This window comes from Corythoichthys intestinalis, chromosome 10 (genome assembly GCF_030265065.1).
Source record: "Corythoichthys intestinalis isolate RoL2023-P3 chromosome 10, ASM3026506v1, whole genome shotgun sequence".
Lineage (NCBI taxonomy): Eukaryota > Metazoa > Chordata > Actinopteri > Syngnathiformes > Syngnathidae > Corythoichthys > Corythoichthys intestinalis.
Genome location: NC_080404.1, coordinates 31,114,919 through 31,132,969, shown reverse-complemented (window position 1 = coordinate 31,132,969; position 18,051 = coordinate 31,114,919). Strand labels below are relative to the sequence as shown.

Below are 18,051 nucleotides of genomic sequence, written 5' to 3'. Positions count from 1 at the left end.
CAAACCAGAGGAACCCTTGCCTGGTACACCAGACTCACCGCTGTTCCAGCTATTGAGTCTGGCCACCATTCAACGGATACAGTTTCCAGGGCGGAGCAAGCCACAGCAAACAGACAGCGGAGTGGACCAATCAGCAATGGGCAGACGTGACGTTGGTAAAACGACGAGGGCAGGACGAGGGACTTGCACGCGGAAGTAAACATACGAGGAGAGCGGAGTTTATTCAACATGGCTAGCGCGAGACGGACTGTTGTCAATGACTCGTGTCGATGTGTTTTTGGTAATTTAAAACTGATTTTACCGTGGAGTGGAACATATTCTCGGCTCTCCTGTTCACCATCTGTGTTGTTGTGGAGACGACTTCCGACGCGCAAGAGTGACGTTGCTCGTTAAGAACACGTCATGCAAATCAACAAATCTGATTTGTCGATTGATTTTGTACCTTCTCGAGAGGCCGTTAATGGGCTGGTTCCCAGACTTTTCTCTCAGTGTTTGAAAAATACAGGGAGAACAGTCTGGCCGTGCCAGGCAAGAGGAACCCATGGAATCTCCAAAAATGGGTTCAGCACGATGATGAGATGAGACTCGGGGACCTTCTGTACTGTGGTTGGTTGTGTGAATTCCTGGAAGTGCCTATATATATATATGCTTGGAAATGGAATGTGTGTGTTTTTTTGTTTTTTTTTAAAGATGATTCAAATCTTTTTATTTGTTTTTTAACATAGTTAAACAACACACAATAATATACAAACACCCAAAAACAGTATGAACGACATCCACACATTGAAATGGAAGCAGCAGTTGGTGCACACATTCAAACCGGGAAAAACAAAAGGGAAATACAACATAGGCAAACACAACACAAATACGTAGTCTGGGACACAGATGATGACAACTCAGTTTGACGGTTCTACTCCAGTCACAAAGACTCAAATAAGACAGATAGACTCTGTAGGAAGGTAAAACTGGACAGCACCTGAGCGTGTTTCACAAGGAGGATACAAATTCAGCTTTGTTTATGAAACAATACATGGAGATCCAACGAAATGGAAGAAGGATGAGGGGGGAGGGGGAGGCTGTAGCAGCTTAGATAGTAATAGGAGCTATGTTTTGGAAGTGGAATGTTTTGAACAGCGTCCAGCTTCAAAGCGCCAGTGTGGATCTACCTCATCATACGCCTTAAATCCAGCACACAAAAGGTTAAAGATGTGCTTTTAAGCTAAAGGATCCACCTACAAGATTTCATGATTGTTATTATCACTTTGTTGATCGTTCGTGGACAAAATTCTAAAAATCTGTGCAGCCTGTGTTAACATGGGGTGTAGACTGATACGCCGGCCACTTGAGTGACCAAAATGAGGCGAAATTGCAAACAATGTTACATTTGCCAAATGCAAAGGCACTGACACGGATTTTGTTGTTACAAGGAAATACCATAAGGTAATTTTCATCTAGTTAGGTTATAGTTATGGGTCTGTATTATGAGCTCATCGCACATGAACATGGCGGAAAACACTCAGGTGACTTGAAGTTCAGCTCTGAGACCCCCAGTTTGGCCAAATTTCAAAACTGTTCTATATGCATGTGTGATACATCATTGAAAAGCTTAAAATCTAAATTTTCTGGCGAAAGAAAAATTTTGAATAGGAGGGCATTTATGAAAAAAAAAAAAAAAAAAAAAAAAACATTTTTTAAACAGCAAAACCATATCTGGAGGTGAGAGCACGCAAGAGCAGAATTACAAACGCCATGACTTTAACGAAATATTATCGCGTTCTTACCTTGTTTCGATCCAAAAACTCCATGTAGCATGTATCACTGAGTGTCAAGACACAGATGTGAACGGCCACAGCTGGCTTTATGGGGGATTTTATGGGTGACTTAGCTTCTTTTTATGGCTGGGTTGAAACAAAAGCGGTGTCCGTAAACGGGGGTCTTTAGGGTAAAACGGACATTTAAAATATGCGAATGAATGATATTCTAAAGTCGTTTTTGTTTTTTTAAACTAAATATTTGACATCAATTAAATATTCACAAATTATATTAACATACACAAAAATATAAACGTGTTAATCATCAATTAACTATTTATGAGGGGGGTAATCCTTAGTTCACTACATTTCTTACAGTTTAATTAACGTTAACAGTAGTAAACATACAGGAGGTTACCTCTATCAGCGCAGCTTCCTCCTCGAGTTCGAGAAATTCACACGGATTAATGGTACACTAACTCTGATGCAGGTTGGACTTTCAGTATCAAAATTAGTGGTGTATTTCCCACCTCCACAACATTCACATCTTTTTACATTACTTACAGTAGTTGCTGCTGGCGGGAAAAAAAAACTCTAATATCCTTCGTCTTCGAAGGGGGCGGAGGAGGCAACATGTTTTATTTCTGATAGGCTGTGAATGCGTGTGTGTGTTTGAAGGGAAAAAAATGGACTGGCCCATTCACCAAGTGAAAAGGGGTCAATGTAAGTTTGAACATGATGAAAGTACTGTAATTCATTTAATAATGGTAGGGTCAGTTCTATCCTTATAAAATATGGGAAGACAATCTAAATGACTTATATAGCTGAAGCCATTAAATAATGCAAATTAGATTGCTTAAAAGTTGGTGGGGACAATTTCAACATCCTGAAAAGTTGGTAGTGTTCTGTCCCTACCGTCCCAATGCAAACCTATGCCCTTGGTTAAATGCGTCAAATATTTTAACGTGATTAATTTAAAAAAATTAACACGATAAATTTGACAGCACTAAATAAAATACAAAACTATTTTGGTTGTGGCGACTCTTAGCCATTTCTTCATGTTGTCCTCCCATGCCGCGATGATGGCAGATGAATGTGACATTTCCAAATTGTCTTTTTTGAGGAATTGTGATGAGTAATTCCACGCCAGCTCCACTGATGTTTTGGTTAGAGAAAGTGTCAAACGGAAGTCACGAGTAGAAAAAGTGGAAGTACCTCAGAAACTTGTCTATAGAACTGTCTATGGTCACAGGTCTAAAATGAAGAAACATGGCTTGATATCGTTGCATGACTTGTCATGAACATTGATAGCTCATGGGATTCAGCATTCACAGGAACTGTGTTATTTTCATAATTCACGACACACATTTTCTACCAGCTACCACAACACATACTTTGTTTATATCATGTATATAAACTGTTTGTGCGTCAGGTTTCTTAACTTGCCCATCTTTGGATGTGTTGTTTTTTGATGTGTCTTGACTCATTACAACAATAGGAAAGTTCTAATAAGGATGAGACTTAAATCTAGACACAGGCTATGTAACAAACGGTCAGGCAGCAGAACACACCATCAATAAAGCAATTTCTGGTGTCATAACACTGCCACAGTTCCCCATGCCAACCTTTCCCAAACTTTTCCCACTGCAAATCGTTGCTGCCCCGCCATTAGAGCCGCGCCTTGTGAATTTAATGGATTCTGTACAAATAATATTCCGCCATAATGGAAAAGGTTGGAGTCACCGAAGACAGATGAAGCCATAAACACGTATAATTGAGAATCAAAGACCGATAAATTTTAAACTGCGAGCCATTCTCTCTTTTTAGATGATGATCTATGTCACGGCGGCAGCAGGAAAATGGAAGAGATTATGGGGGGAAATTATAACAATAAATTTTCTAAACATACACCTTGATTATGCTTCGATTTTTGGGAGGGGTGGAGCACGGAAGGCTGGGACGTCTGATGGCTCGCTGGCAAAATGGCACCATAAAACAGGCTCTGTGCTCTTTTGCCTGCAGAGCGTCGGCATGCCTCGAGGTGCAATGCCCCCCCGCCGCCCCTAAATGGGGGAAATGAATTGTGTAATTTATTGCAAACGTGCACACAGTGAGATTAGATCAGCATATCCCATCAGAGGAACAACAATCAATCAGCCTCTAGTTAACAGCTTGAAACACATAAACCAGGGCACCTAATGGCTTTCCAATTTAACAGATTGATAGACTTATCCGCTCCTAAGGGATGAATTAAGAAAATCGAGTACTCTCACACAAGTAATGGCACTTTTGACAGGATCTTTTCACCCGTTTGCCACAGTTACTATCTTTACTGCTTTGTTGAACGACGAGGCTAATCCAAAAAAATGAAAAAAAGGTTGGCTTTATTTTCCATTTTTTCTTTTTTATCTTTTGGTTTGAGAACATGCTGAAGAGCTGATTTGTGATTCAGATGAGAAGTGCAGGAAGCGTGTCACATGTGCAGTGAGAATGGGTTCGTTTTAATGACCTGATTATCGTGGGTCATTTGGAAAGTGTGAAATCAAGGGAGCTATTGAAAGCCACTTAACAATATCAAAATGTGACCGGGCCCAGCCACTCAGCCAGAAAGCAGAGTCGGGCGAAAAAGAAACAAAAAATGAACCTGTTTGTCTAATATCACTTGAAACACACCATTGATTGAAAACTGAATAATCAACAAACAATTGGTAATGATGCTTCTCAATTAGCTGTTTGCATTCCAATAACTAGAGGAGTGTAATTCTGAATGGACTAAGTATGGCTCCTGGAAAATAGTCATTGTGATTTTAGTTATACATCGAACTTTAAGCCGTTTGTTGATCATTTGTTAAAGTTAATAACAATTTTGTATGGTGTAAATCTTGACATTTAACCAGGTTTGTGCAATCCTCAAGAGGAGTTTGCAAGTCATGAAGGCACTACATAATAGGTAGCTTTTGGCATCAACAAAGTGATTTGACATATGAGAAAGTGTTATTTGAGAATACCACAAGAAGCAAGGGCTTGAAGAGGAAAAAAAAGAGTCAAGGCAAGATAGCCACAGTTGACTTTCTCTTTTTGTAATTTTTTAAATTCTTTTAAATGAACAGAAGAACACAACACACAATCCCGGGGCAACAAAGAAAACAATAATACAAGTAAAAGATAAAGCATGTAACAGAGCATCAAATTAAATGAACAAAAAAAGACAGAAAAAAAATATTTTTAGAAAGTCCCATGTTTGTATGCAAATAGGCAAATTAATCCCAGCCACGTGCCATGGAGAATCGCACATGATTAGAGCTGTCCCGACTAGTCGACGTTAGACTACAGTCAATCATTCATCTTGGTGATTTGAAATCTCTTTTGTTTGATGTTTTTACTGATCATTGTAACTGTTTCCGTTAGTGTATTTTGTGTTGTCTGAAATTTGTGAATGTTTCTTTGTGCTCAGGCCTCTCTTGTAAAAGAGATATTAATCTCAATGAGACTGCCTGATAAAATAAAGATTAAATAAAATAAATAAAAAATTAAGCTGAATAAGCAGCTACATACTTTACGGAGCGCGTTGCCACCTTTCGTTAAAATCAATAATATTGAATGCATTTTGTGTTTTAGAATCTGTTTTACAAATAAGGAAATCCTTATTATTTTGCTTTATCCACATAAAATTATAATCAATAGAAGAATTTATACCAATGTTTTGTCGTAGCTCCTAGCGAAAGTACATGTATGTAAAGTGCGTAGCAGCTCACAGCTACATTACCCCTACGTAATAATGCAACTTTTTTTTCCTCGTAGCAATATTAGGACTTTAATCTCGTAGTCTTTTTTTTTTTTATGTATTTATTTGGCCCTAATACTCCGTCGTAGCGCCGTATCATCGTGCATCATTAAGTTTTTTCCACGTACTTCACTCCAGTGATTCGTGACATTTATTTATCTGCTCAGCTGGTGCTCACTCTAATACAGGGGACCATACAGACATACCACAAAAAGAGAAAATAAAAATTGTTTTGAATCCTGTTGGAAAAGTGAAGGCGCAGTGTTTTGAATCTGTTAACATTCCATTCTTTTGCACTAGTTAATGCCATCAGCATTTGACCTCATTGTTTATTTGCTATGTGTTTATTTCTACTTTAACAAAGAACTTAAGTGTTCCAAAATGTTTTTGTGAATTAATAATCATCAACAAAAATTTAATTGTAAGATTAGTAAAAAAAAAATTTTTTTTTAAATTAAAAAAATTACCGTATTGGCCCAAATATAAGACGGCCCTGATTATAAGACGACCCCCTCTTTTTCAAGACTCAAGTTTGAATTAAGACTTTTTGAACACCAAATTGATTTTCATACAGAAAATAATTACAGTACATCCGAAACAAATGATTATAACAATAAATTAGAGAGAAAAAGCATGCTATTTTGCCTCATTCAAATCTTAATATCTGAACATTTAAATATGTAAAGTGCAATCACATTCGTAAATAAAAGTCTTCTGGTTTTTGAAATGTAAATAAACCAATCTATTGTGATAAAACAACAAAATTGCAATAACTGCATTAACCATCAAAGTGAAGTCTAACTGTAACTGTAGTCTTGAAACAAATCTGAATAAGGAAGAACATTGCAATAAAATAATGCAAACTGGTTAAACATGAGAGTAGCTGAGATCTGTCATGACAGAACATCACTTCAATGATATCTGGCGCCATCTAGTGTTGTGAATGGGTGTAACGTCTAGATCGCGAATATAAGACAACCCTCTCTTTTGCAGTCTAATTTCAATGCAAAAAACACCGTCTTATATTCGGGCCAATACGGTATTAGACTAGTCGACTAATCGTTAAAAAAGTCTGCAGACTAATCGGGAGAAAAATAATCATTTGACAACAGCCCTACACACGATGTAAAAGTAGTGACTTGCCATTAGTGAAAAGTAAACAATAAATTCCTATGTCCTGTTTTCATGATTTTTAGGAGGATTGTTCATATGATTACAGAAAATGGAGCAGACACTTTTGGACATTAGCTTGAGGACTGTAATACAAAGGAAATTAACAATTATGTATAATTATATCTGAATAAATATGAATATCTTCCTACAGCCTGAACCAAAAACTGGTCCCTTCCAGAGAGCAGACAGTTTGCTTCCTTCGTTCCTGAAAAGTCATTGGAGTCTACATGTGGGAGAAGTGCATAATACAAAGAACCAGATCAGGCAAGGACTTGGGAACTTCAGGAAATTAACCATATTCCAGGAAAGGAGTGGAAACTGATGGAAAAATTATTTGGCCAATGAACTGTTGGTCTCGAACTTGACGTCCTGAAGACTGTTTTGGTCCTGTCTCAATCACGACTTGGGTCTTAGTGATTTCTGGCTTCGGGCCAATCTTGGTCCAGCCATGGCTTTGGTCTTGAGTAAACACTAATGAGTTTCAGTCTATGGCTGACCAATCAAAAGAAATATTTCTGCATTGTCTTGCATAAGTATATTCTTCTTCAACAAATTAACAAGATCTCCTGGCCAATGACCCGACAGACACACTTTCCTTGTCAACTCCAATACTTGATTCTTCCCTGTAGACACAACATGAGCCACCCTACTGTTTTGGTCGTTGGGTGTCAAGTACCCCCACCTTCACCGTGACAGACAATAATTGGTGTTTATTTGCGCCGTTATCTCCATCTGTTTGGTCACTCCACTGCTCGTAATGCTACACGGGCAGCTGTTAGAGCAAAACTGGGCCTTAGGCAATAGAAGCCAGGGCACGCACTCAATTAAACAGACATGTATAGTAAGACAATAAACAAGTTGATTTGTGAAATGTCTCTCTAAATTTTGGAAGACAAAAGTTAATTTGGTTTTGTAACATTTGTCAATAGTGTAGGAGCAATTGTATTTTAATTGTCTTCATTAGAATCCTTAGAATTTTCGTCATTCAAGTTGTTTGACCATTTTCAAAAGGTACTTACCGTATTTTTCGGACTATAAGTCACAGTTTTTCTCATAGTTTGGCAGAGCTTACGTTTTATACTCTGGAGCGACTTATGTGTGATTATTTACGGTCGGGTCGGGCCGACTTCTCTCTCGCTAACTTTTTTAAAAAAATATATATATTCATATATTCATACTAAAACGATGTATGGATGTTAAATAAGATAAATAATTTGGGTAAAACAGAGAAGGTGCTGTGCATGCCTGTGCACTTGAACGCAGTGGCCTCACTCTCTTTCCAATGTTCCCCTCCCGTGCCGTGGCGTCCTCCGCGGGCATCCTGATATTTCATTTTCGATATGGAGCAGCTATAGGAGTGAAAAACAAACTAAAGACAGGGGAATTGAAAAGCAAACAACTGCGGCTGGAGTGGGATATGGAAAGGATTCAAATTGATTGTTGAAGATGCTATACGGAAATCTGTGTCGGCTTCGCCAAATGTAAACGAATGTGGCGCTTTGGAAGAGAAATATATTTAACAAACTTTCCAGCGTTATTTCCTTGTGAAATGCATTTATAATGATCATAAAAATATGTAGACTATTTAAGCATTGAGAAAACTTGCGGGGGGGTTTTCTGCCAACTCGAGGAGATTAAAATAAATGTCAAATCCTCTATCCGCCTGCTAGAACAGACACGCAAAAAGAAAAGATATAAATGTTTATTGAATATCCATCTTCTAGTCTTGTTTAACTGGGAGAATTCATTACAAAAGACATGCTTTAATTTGTTATCGTTATGCATATACAGTGGGGCAAATAAGTATTTAGTCAACCACTAACTGTGCAAGTTCTCCCACTTGAAAATAATAAAGAGGCCTATGATTGTCAACATGGGTAAACCTCAACCAAGAGAGACAGAATGTGGAAAAAAAAAAAAAACAGAAAATCACATTGTTTGATTTTTAAAGAATTCATTTGCAAATCATGGAGGAAAATAAGTATTGGGTCAATACCAAAAGTTTATCTCAGTACTTTGTTATGTACCCTTTGTTGGCTAACGGAGGCCAAACGTTTTCTGTACTCTTCACAAGCTTTTCACACACTGTTGCTGGTATTTTGGCCCATTCCTCCATGCAGATCTACTCTAGAGCAGTGATGTTTTGGGGCTGTCGTTGGGCAACATGGACTTTCAACTCCCTCCACAGATTTTCTATGGGGTTGAGATCTGGAGACTGGCTAGGCCACTCCAGGACCTAGAAATGCTTCTTACGAAGCCACTCCTTTGTTGCCCTGGCTGTGTGTTTGGGATCATTGTCATGCTGAAACACCCAGCCACGTCTCATCTTCAATGCCCTTGCTGATGGAAAGAGATTTTCACTCAAAATCTTTCGATACATGGCCCCATTCATTCTTTCCTTTACACAGATCAGTCGTCTGGTCCCTTTGCAGAAAAACAGCCCCAAAGCATGATGTTTCCACCCCCACAGTGGGTATGGTGTTCTTCGGATGCAATTCAGTATTCTTTCTCCTCCAAACACGAAAACCTGTGTTTCTACCAAAAAGTTCTATTTTGGTTTCATCTGACCATAACACATTCTCCCAGTCCTCTTCTGGATCATCCAAATGTTCTCTAGCGAACCACAGACGGGCCTGGATGTGTACTGGCTTCAGCAGGGGGACACGTCTGGCAGTGCAGGATTTGAGTCCCTGGCGGCGCATTACTGTTACTGATAGTAGTCTTTGTTACGGTGGTCCCAGCTCTCTGTAGGTCATTCACTAGGTCCCCCCGCGTGGTTCTGGGATTTTTGCTCACAGTTCTTATTATCATTTTGACGCCACGGGGGGTGATCTTGGACAGGTGTCTTTTATACCGATAATGAGTTAAAACAGGTGCTATTATTACAGGTAACGAGTGGAGCCTTGTTAGAAGAAGTTAGACCTCCTTGACAGCCAGAAATTTTGCTTGTTAGCAGGTGACCAAATACTTATTTTCCACCATGATTTGCGAATAAATTCTTTAAAAATCAAACAATGTGATTTTCTGTTTTTTTTTCCACATTCTGTCTGTCACGGTTGAGGTTTACCCATGTTGACGATTACAGGCGTCTCTAATCTTTTCAAGTAGGAGAACTTGCACAATTGGTGGTTGACTAAATACTTATTTGCCCCACTGTATGCACCAGCATAGTCACAAACGTGATCACACAAAACGCAACCAAGCATCACATCACCGCATTTCTTCCTTCTCATGAGTCCTCACAAATAAAATATAAAGTTTCGTTTTTTTTTTCAGGCTCGTGCCTACAAATAAAACATAAAATTTTGGGGGGTTTCGGGTTCGGGCAAGCAAATCAAGGTAATTGATCGGGCTCGGACTGTAGTACCCGCGGGCCGGTCTAACTTCTAGCGTCATGTAATGTTAGCATACCGTACACTTAATCAGCCTGTTGCTCTCTGTTGTATTTTAAATTGCCTTTCAAGATGACATGTCTGTTCTTGGTGCTGGATTCTATCAAATAAATGTCCCCCAAAAAATGTGACTTACACTCCGTAGCGACTTATATGTGTTTTTTTTTTTCCTTTTCATTGCGCACTTTTTGGCTGGTGCGACTTATAGTCCGAAAAATACGGTATATGTTCAGCTATTTCCCATACGGGTTTGAGAATCGACTATGTGAAAGTGAAACGACTTATTATTACTAACAAATTTAACAAAAAAATAAATAAATAAAAACAGTCTCCTGTAATGGCTAGAAGCAGATACTGGCACAAAATTTTAAGGGGTCTCTCCAAACTGCTTTCTTAATAAATCAAGCATGGAGAGCTGAGCGGTGACAATTCTATCTTCCTCACATCTAAATGCGCTCAAAGACCCGAGGGCACGCAGGAAAATTAACCATTTAATAGCAATAAATAACACTCTGACTCAAGGGGACTTTACATCAGTCTAAAGCGCTCATCTCAGCCACACATATAAATAATAGCATTAAATAGCAGATGTAACACCACAGGACCCAATCAAATGTTTTATGTGCGAGCAAGAATGCTTTAGACATTTTGGATCTATTAGCTCAACAAACAACTTATAACATTAAAACAAAAACATTCAGTCTTTAGCGTTCGCGTGCTACTGAGAGTCTCACCCTGCACTGTGTGTAGTGTAGAACCCTGCTCTTAATCTTTTCTTTTCCATCAATGCCACTCTCATTAATGCCTTTCATTTCATTTCAACGACGTATTTGATAGCACCTTGAATTAGTCAAAAAGCAACATTGATTATTTGTAAAAACATAAGTGCAAATCAAATCAACACTGTTGTTCAATGGATGGATGGATGGATGATACAAACCCGGACACGCACAAGAAAAGTGAGCAGTTATTGACCAATTGACTTGAAGTGAAGAAGCATTCTTCTCCCTGCAGTGTAAAGACCTCAAATGTACTAGAAATCACTGTGTGCCTTTAGTGTCTAACTACAGTAGCTCTAATAAACAACTCTATCACCAGTCAACCAACCAGCGTATGGAAGTCTTCTGTCAGCTTCGCTACACATTTGGTTTTCTATTTCCTTTTGATAGGGGAGAAACGGGCAACATAGGCTTATACGTGCCCCCTGGTGCCATTAGAAAGCCTGCTGTCATGTGGTTATTTATGAAAAACTATTTCCCGGTCACTTACATTAGCTGCTTATTTCTTTTCCCGCATGACCTGCTGTAGATCCACTCCGGAAAGCCTTATAGCCAAAGACATATTCTCAGTGTCCACAGGTCAGCCTTTGCAATTGAGCCTAGATTGAATACCAGTCCGTCCCGGGAAAGGCATGCCATGGCCTTTATTGCACACGATGAGGTGTGCTGAAGGCCCAGTCGAAGGGTTTTCAGGATGATAAAGACTCCTGCAGTACTAAGAAGCTAAGCAGGCAGTTAGAACTGAAGTCTGGCCAAGAATAAGTCAGCAAATTGGCACTGAAAGCAACAACACAGAATGTGATGTATCTCAAACCCACTATATTTCAAATTTCCTCCGCAAACATGTCAAATGCAATTGCCTGCAGCGCTTAGCTCTACATTTATATAGTGGGAATACTACAAAGTATATCAAAAATCTATACGAGCCATTTTTCTCAAAGAATCAACATAATTTCCCTAAGACATAAGGGGCATACATTCCTTTTGGTTTATGTGTTAACACTAAATTCAATGTTGGGTACTCTAATGCAGAGTAATAAACACATTTGATGTGCTGTTTATTTTATGTTTTCCTATGCACCGTTTCACTGTTCCACGCCAACACTCTCACTTTTCATGCATTCTCAATTCGATTGTGTGGTGCACGCCAGGGTTACTGCCGCATTACAATCGTAGCGCAATCACACGTGAGTTTGTTTTGGCCGAACCACCTGAGCCTTAGCCCGTGCCAACATTTTTTTTTCGTAGCTTTTGCAACGCATAATTCAGTGCAAAAAAATGTGGTATTCTTAGGGGATATGGGAAAACTACAGTGGCCGAGAGGTGTCAGGCAAAATGCAAAGTCCAAACACTTTGCAAATAGAAAAAAACACAAACCCCAATTGCAAACACTATGCAAAAGAAAAAAGCACGAATGCAAACTGCCACAACACAATCCCCAATTCCTAAAGCGCGATTGCAAATTGGCTTAAAGTACGAACCCCAATTGCCACAACACGACAGCAAATGGCTCACAGCACGAATGCAAAAGGCTAGCAAGACGGATGCAAAGACCCACAGTACAACAGCAAAAACCCGCACCACAACAGCAAAATCCCACAGCATGACGCCAAGAGAATGACCTGAAAGTAAAAAAAAAAAAAAAAAGTTGCCCCCCTCCCCATCAGACGCAAATTTATATAAAATTGATGTCAATCGTTTGTGCTGTAAAAGTTTTACTTATACTACTACTAATACCTTTTTCTTTTTTTTTTTTGCAAAGCCTTTGCAATTGGGGTTCGTGCTTTTTTTCTATTTGCAAAGTGTTTGAACTTTGCATTTTGCCTGACACCTCTTGGCCACCAAAGAAAACCATGTTTGTTTGGCATTTTCCTATCAAAGTTTTTGGTACTTAAGTTAATGTATCTGAATTTAAATACAGTTATTGTCACAGATTTTTTTGGTCTCAATACAGTTTCGCAAATAAGTATTTAGTCAACCACTAATTGTGCAGGTTCTCCCACTTGAAAATATTAGAGAGGCCTGTAATTGTCAACATGGGTAAACCTCAACCATGAGAGACAAAATGTGGGGGAAAAAAAAAAGAAACTCACATTGTTTGATTTTTAAAGAATTTATTTGCAAATCATGGTGGAAAATAAGTATTTGGTCAATACCAAAAGTTCATCTCAATACTTTGTTGTGTACCCTTTGTTGGCAATAATGGAGGCCAAACGTTTTCTGTAACTCTTCACAAGCTTTTCACACACTCTTGCTGGTATTTTGGCCCATTCCTCCATGCAGATCTCCTCTAGAGCAGTGACGTTTTGGGGCTGTCGTTGGGCGACACGGACTTTCAACTCCCTCCACAGATTTTCTAAAGGGTTGAGATCTGGAGACTGGCTAGGCCACTCCAGGATCTTGTAATGCTTCTTACAAAGCCACTCCTTTGTTGCCCTGGCTGTGTGTTTGGGATCATTGTCATGCTGAAAGACCCAGCCACGTCTCATCTTCAATGCCCTTGCTGATGGGAGGAGATTTTCACTCAAAATCTCTCGATACATGGCCCCAATCTTTCTTTCCTTTACACACATCAGTTGTCCTTGTCCCTTTGCAGAAAAACATGCTTCACAGTGGGTATGGTGTTCTTCGGATAAAATTCAGTATTCTTTCTCCTCCAAACACGAGAACCTGTGTTTCTATCAAAAAGTTCTATTTTGGTTTCATCTGACCATAACACATTCTCCCAGTCCTCTTCTGGATCATCCAAATGCTCTCTAGCGAACCACAGACGGGCCTGGAAGTGTACTGGCTTCAGCAGGGGGACACGTCTAGCAATGCAGGATTTGAGTCCCTGGCGACGCATTGTGTTACTGATAGTAGCCTTGTTACTGTGGTCCCAGCTCTCTGTAGGTCATTCACTAGGTCCCCCTGCGTGGTCCCAGGATTTTTGCTCACAGTTCTTGTTATCATTTTGAAGCCACAGGGTGAGATCTTGCATGGAGCCCCAGATCGAGGGAGATTATCAGTGGTCTTGTATGTCTTGCATTTTCTAATAATTGCTCTCACAGTTGATTTCTTTACACCAAGAATTTTACCTATTGCAGATTCAGTCTTCCCAGCCTGGTGCAGGTCTACAATTTTGTCTCTGGTGTCCTTCGACAGCTCTTTGGTCTTGGCCATAGTGGAGTTTGGAGTGTGACTGATTGAAGTTGTGGACAGGTGCCTTTTATACCGATAATTAGTTAAAATAGGTGCCATTAATACAAGTAACGAGGGGAGCCTCGTTAGACCTCGGTAGAAGAAGTTAGACCTCTTTGACAGCCAGAAATCAAACCACCATGATTTGCAAATAAATTCTTTAAAATTCAAACAATGTGATTTTCTGGGTTTTTTTTTTTCCACATTCTGTCTCTCATGGTTGAAGTTTACCCATGTTGACAATTACAGGCCTCTCTAATATTTTCAAGTGGGAGAACTTGCACAATTAGTGGTTGACTAAATACTTATTTGCCCTACTGTATGTGCACAGTGATTTAATGGCGACCTATCCAGGGTGTCCTCTGCCTTTGGCCCAAATTCGTAGGAATGAACTAAAGATAATAAGAGATAAAGAAAATGATTGGATCCATATAAATTTAGTCAGTACTGCTGTTCAATTTAAGCATCTGAAATCTTTTGGAAAGGCTGATTTTTGTTTGTACCTCTGTTCAGAATGGGGAAGCAATGTTTTTTTTTGTTTTGTTTTTTTTAAAAAACACTTTTGTTCCAGGACTTGTACAAAGAGGCTAAAGTGCGGCGTGGCCAGGCAGGTTTGTCACTGTCACAGGTAAATGATGTAATTAATGAGTGTGTAGTAGGGTGGACAGCCACCGCAGCGCTAGCCTTTAAACACCTCTCCAGCTGACTGGGTTCAGTGTGGCCCAGCTGGACACGGCCAGGGGATCGATGGTTGGAGGTCAAGGGTCAGTCAAGCCTCCCATTATAGCCAGAGTAGTTCCCATCATCATCACTTGGCTAACGATGCCTGCAGGAAGGCTCAACTTGGAGCCTGGAACTGCAGCTAGTTTTCCATCACTAAACGGCTGTAAATGACAATATTGGATGCATTGTTGTTGCAAGGGAATTTCATACTTTTCATTTTTAATCATATTACAATTGTTGACTTGAGAAATAGAAAACAACAATAATTAAGACCTCTAAATGTATTTCATGAATAAACCAAGAATCCATTAACTAATTAATTAAACATTAATACAGCTGCAATAGATGTCCAATCCATTAGAATTGTAAGAACTGGCAGAGCTCATTCACTGTCAGCCCTTCCATTTCAAATAGGTTGAACATCTATCGCCGTCAATGGCAACCAATGAGTTAAATTAGGGCTTTTGTCCTATCAATTTTAATATCGCTGACTGTATAACTGCTTGAACCAATCCATACAGCAATCGGTGGCCATTTCCAAGCTTAGTGCCGTGGGTGCTTCAAGGACATGGGACCATTTTTGTTTCATGATGTTGATGCATTGCTAATATTACAGCAGGGGGAAGCCTGGGAAATCATTCCCGCTTAAATTGTGTTTGATCGATAATCTCGGGAGAACGGAGGCCTCATTAATCTCAAACTTTAACTCACATTAGCTTGACTGTGGATTTTTGTTCAATACGCTGAAAATCTTTGTGTGGTGATTAGGAGCATTCATCTCTTAAGATATGAAAGACGCAAGAGAGCGTAAAATTTATGTGAAATATTTGAATTTAAGAATCTACTGCTGTTTGTTTTATCAAATATAAAATGTGCTATCTTCCCGTTTGCTTTGTTAAAGGTGGAGAGAAACCCACCAGAAAGCGGTTCATATGTGAAGACGGCTCAGTGGACGCACTATATTATCATCAAGACGACAGACTCATCCATTACGTCCCTGTTGAGGTGCGAGTAAAACGCTGGTATTAGAGCAACTGTGCATTCAGATGCATCAGTCAGGACAATGAGCTACAGCCAAAGAGTGACAAGTGTTAGGGGCCGCCAGCACGAGGGGAAGCGAAAAATGACGCCACTTTTGCGGCCGTACAAATAACGTCTGACCGCGATAACTCACCGGCGGACACTTCATTTCGAGTCGCTGAACGGTCAATAGCGACGATGCCATCTTCTTTATTTGTAGCCGCCGCTTTCGGCTGCCTGCACGACGAATAAATACTCCTAAAATGCCACCTGGGTAAAAAATATCGGCCAATTCTTTTTTTTCCCGTGCGGTGACTGGCTCCGGATGGCAACCTGTTTGTGGCGGCATAAAGCTTCCACAGTCAGGCAGGTGGTGAAAAAGCATTCATCAAGTCTAGTGTGATTATGACTTGGATATATACATCCATCCACTTTCTATAATGCTTGTCCTCAAAGAGTGGCAGTTGAGTTGGAACATATCCAGCTGCCCACAAAAATTTTGTTTAAACATTTCTTTTTTAAATCCTCCAAGTCAACAAATCTATTTTAAGAATCTTTGATGAGTGATAATATAATTTGTTACTTAAGACAGTATATCCGACTGTTGGTGATATTTCAGTTCTAGGTCCAATATTGGAAGACGTCGCTCCTGCTTGTGTGTGTTTGTTTGTCAAGTGGTGCTTGAAAACTGTAATAAGGCAGTCAGAGGAACAGTTCCTGGGTGACAGAGGCTTTATCGCGCAATGCCTCATAAAGTCCCATCATATCTATTCATTGTAGCTATTATCAAAAGGCTGTTTAGCACTTTTATGTCTGTGTGTTAGGCAGGCAGGCAGTCAGTCAATGTCATTGCGACGAGGCCGTGCAGAAAGACGCTGCTCACCCTTTTTCTAAGGAAAATGTAAGCTATTCCACCGAAACCAGACATTCAATTTTTAGTTGTCATTTTGATTAGATTTTTAAACCTGCAAACTTATTTGAAATCTGTAAAATGATGGAAGCTTCTCAAAAAACAGGCAACTGTATCTCTTTTTCCTCAATGCTTATGATGGGTCTGCTTACAAAAGCATTTTCATACACAACTTAAAGTCGTACGACAGGATAAAAAAAGTCTTAAATAGCATTATTATGTGAATTAGAATCATATTTTGAGACGATTCGACTATATACAACAATTTGGCAAAGCGCAGATGACGACAAATAACCGTATTGGCCCGAATATAAGACGGTGTTTTTTGCATTGAAATATGACATTGAATATGGCATTGAAAAAGTGGGGGTCGTCTTAGATTCGCGTTTTAGACATTATACCCATTCACAACGCTAGATGGCGCCAGATATCATTGAAGCGATGTTCTGTCATGACAGATCTCAGCTACTCTCAAGTTTAACCAGTTTGCATTATTTTATTGCAATGTTTTTCCTTATTCAGATTTGTTTCAAGACTACAGTTACATTTAGACTTCACTTTGATGGTTAATGCAGTTATTGCAATTTTGTTGTTTTATCACAATAGATTGGTTTATTTACATTTCAAAAACCAGAAGCCATTTATTTACGAATGTGATTGCACTTTAGTTTACATATTTAAATGTTCAGATATTAAAATTTGAATGAAGCAAAATAACATGCTTTTTCTCTCAAATACAGGACTGTCTCAGATAATTAGAATATTGTGATTCTTATTCTAATTTCCTGAGACAGTCCTGTATATTGTTATAATCATTTGTTTCAATGTACTGTAATTATTTTCTGTATGAAAATTAATTTGGTGTTCAAAAAGTCTTTTTTTCAAACTTGAGTCTTGAAAAAGAGGGGGTCATCTTGTAATCAGGCCCGTCTTATATTCGGGCCTATACGTAGTCTTTTAATCCGCCGTTTAGCCACGCCTACCATTATAGGGCTCTAGGGTCCCCAACAAGAGGATGATGTCGGCAGGGTCATGGTTTCATCTGATTTAGAATTCAACCCACTGAGGGGGAATTATTCAGAACGAGGAAAATGCGATGAAGAGAGCCGCAAAATTTCATTGTTTCAATCTCTATACTCCAATATTTTTACAGGATATTCTTTTTATCGAAGTATTTTTCCCCAATTGCTAAATAAATGGTATGGTCATGACAAATAACAGTCTTGTACTACATGGAATATGAAATAATAAAAATGCATTTATTCAGTACGACATGGCAAAATTACTCCATAATGGTCAAAACTGTCGACTTCACCTTTACTGTTGCACCTCCCGAACT

At 39.2% G+C, this 18,051-nt stretch overlaps 1 protein-coding gene across 3 annotated transcripts in view; it reads left to right on the top strand.

The window, feature by feature from the left end:
- The window catches only part of ikzf5 (IKAROS family zinc finger 5), a 264,268-nt gene that overhangs the window by 224,788 nt on the left and 21,429 nt on the right, over positions 1 to 18,051 (top strand). For 2 of the 3 annotated variants that reach the window (XM_057848806.1, XM_057848805.1), the window contains exon 2: positions 15,684 to 15,787. The exons of the other annotated variant lie outside the window; for it this stretch is intronic. The gene's annotated coding sequence lies outside the window, so the exon portion shown is untranslated. The remainder of the gene's footprint in view (positions 1 to 15,683; positions 15,788 to 18,051) is intronic. 3 annotated transcript variants of the gene reach the window in all.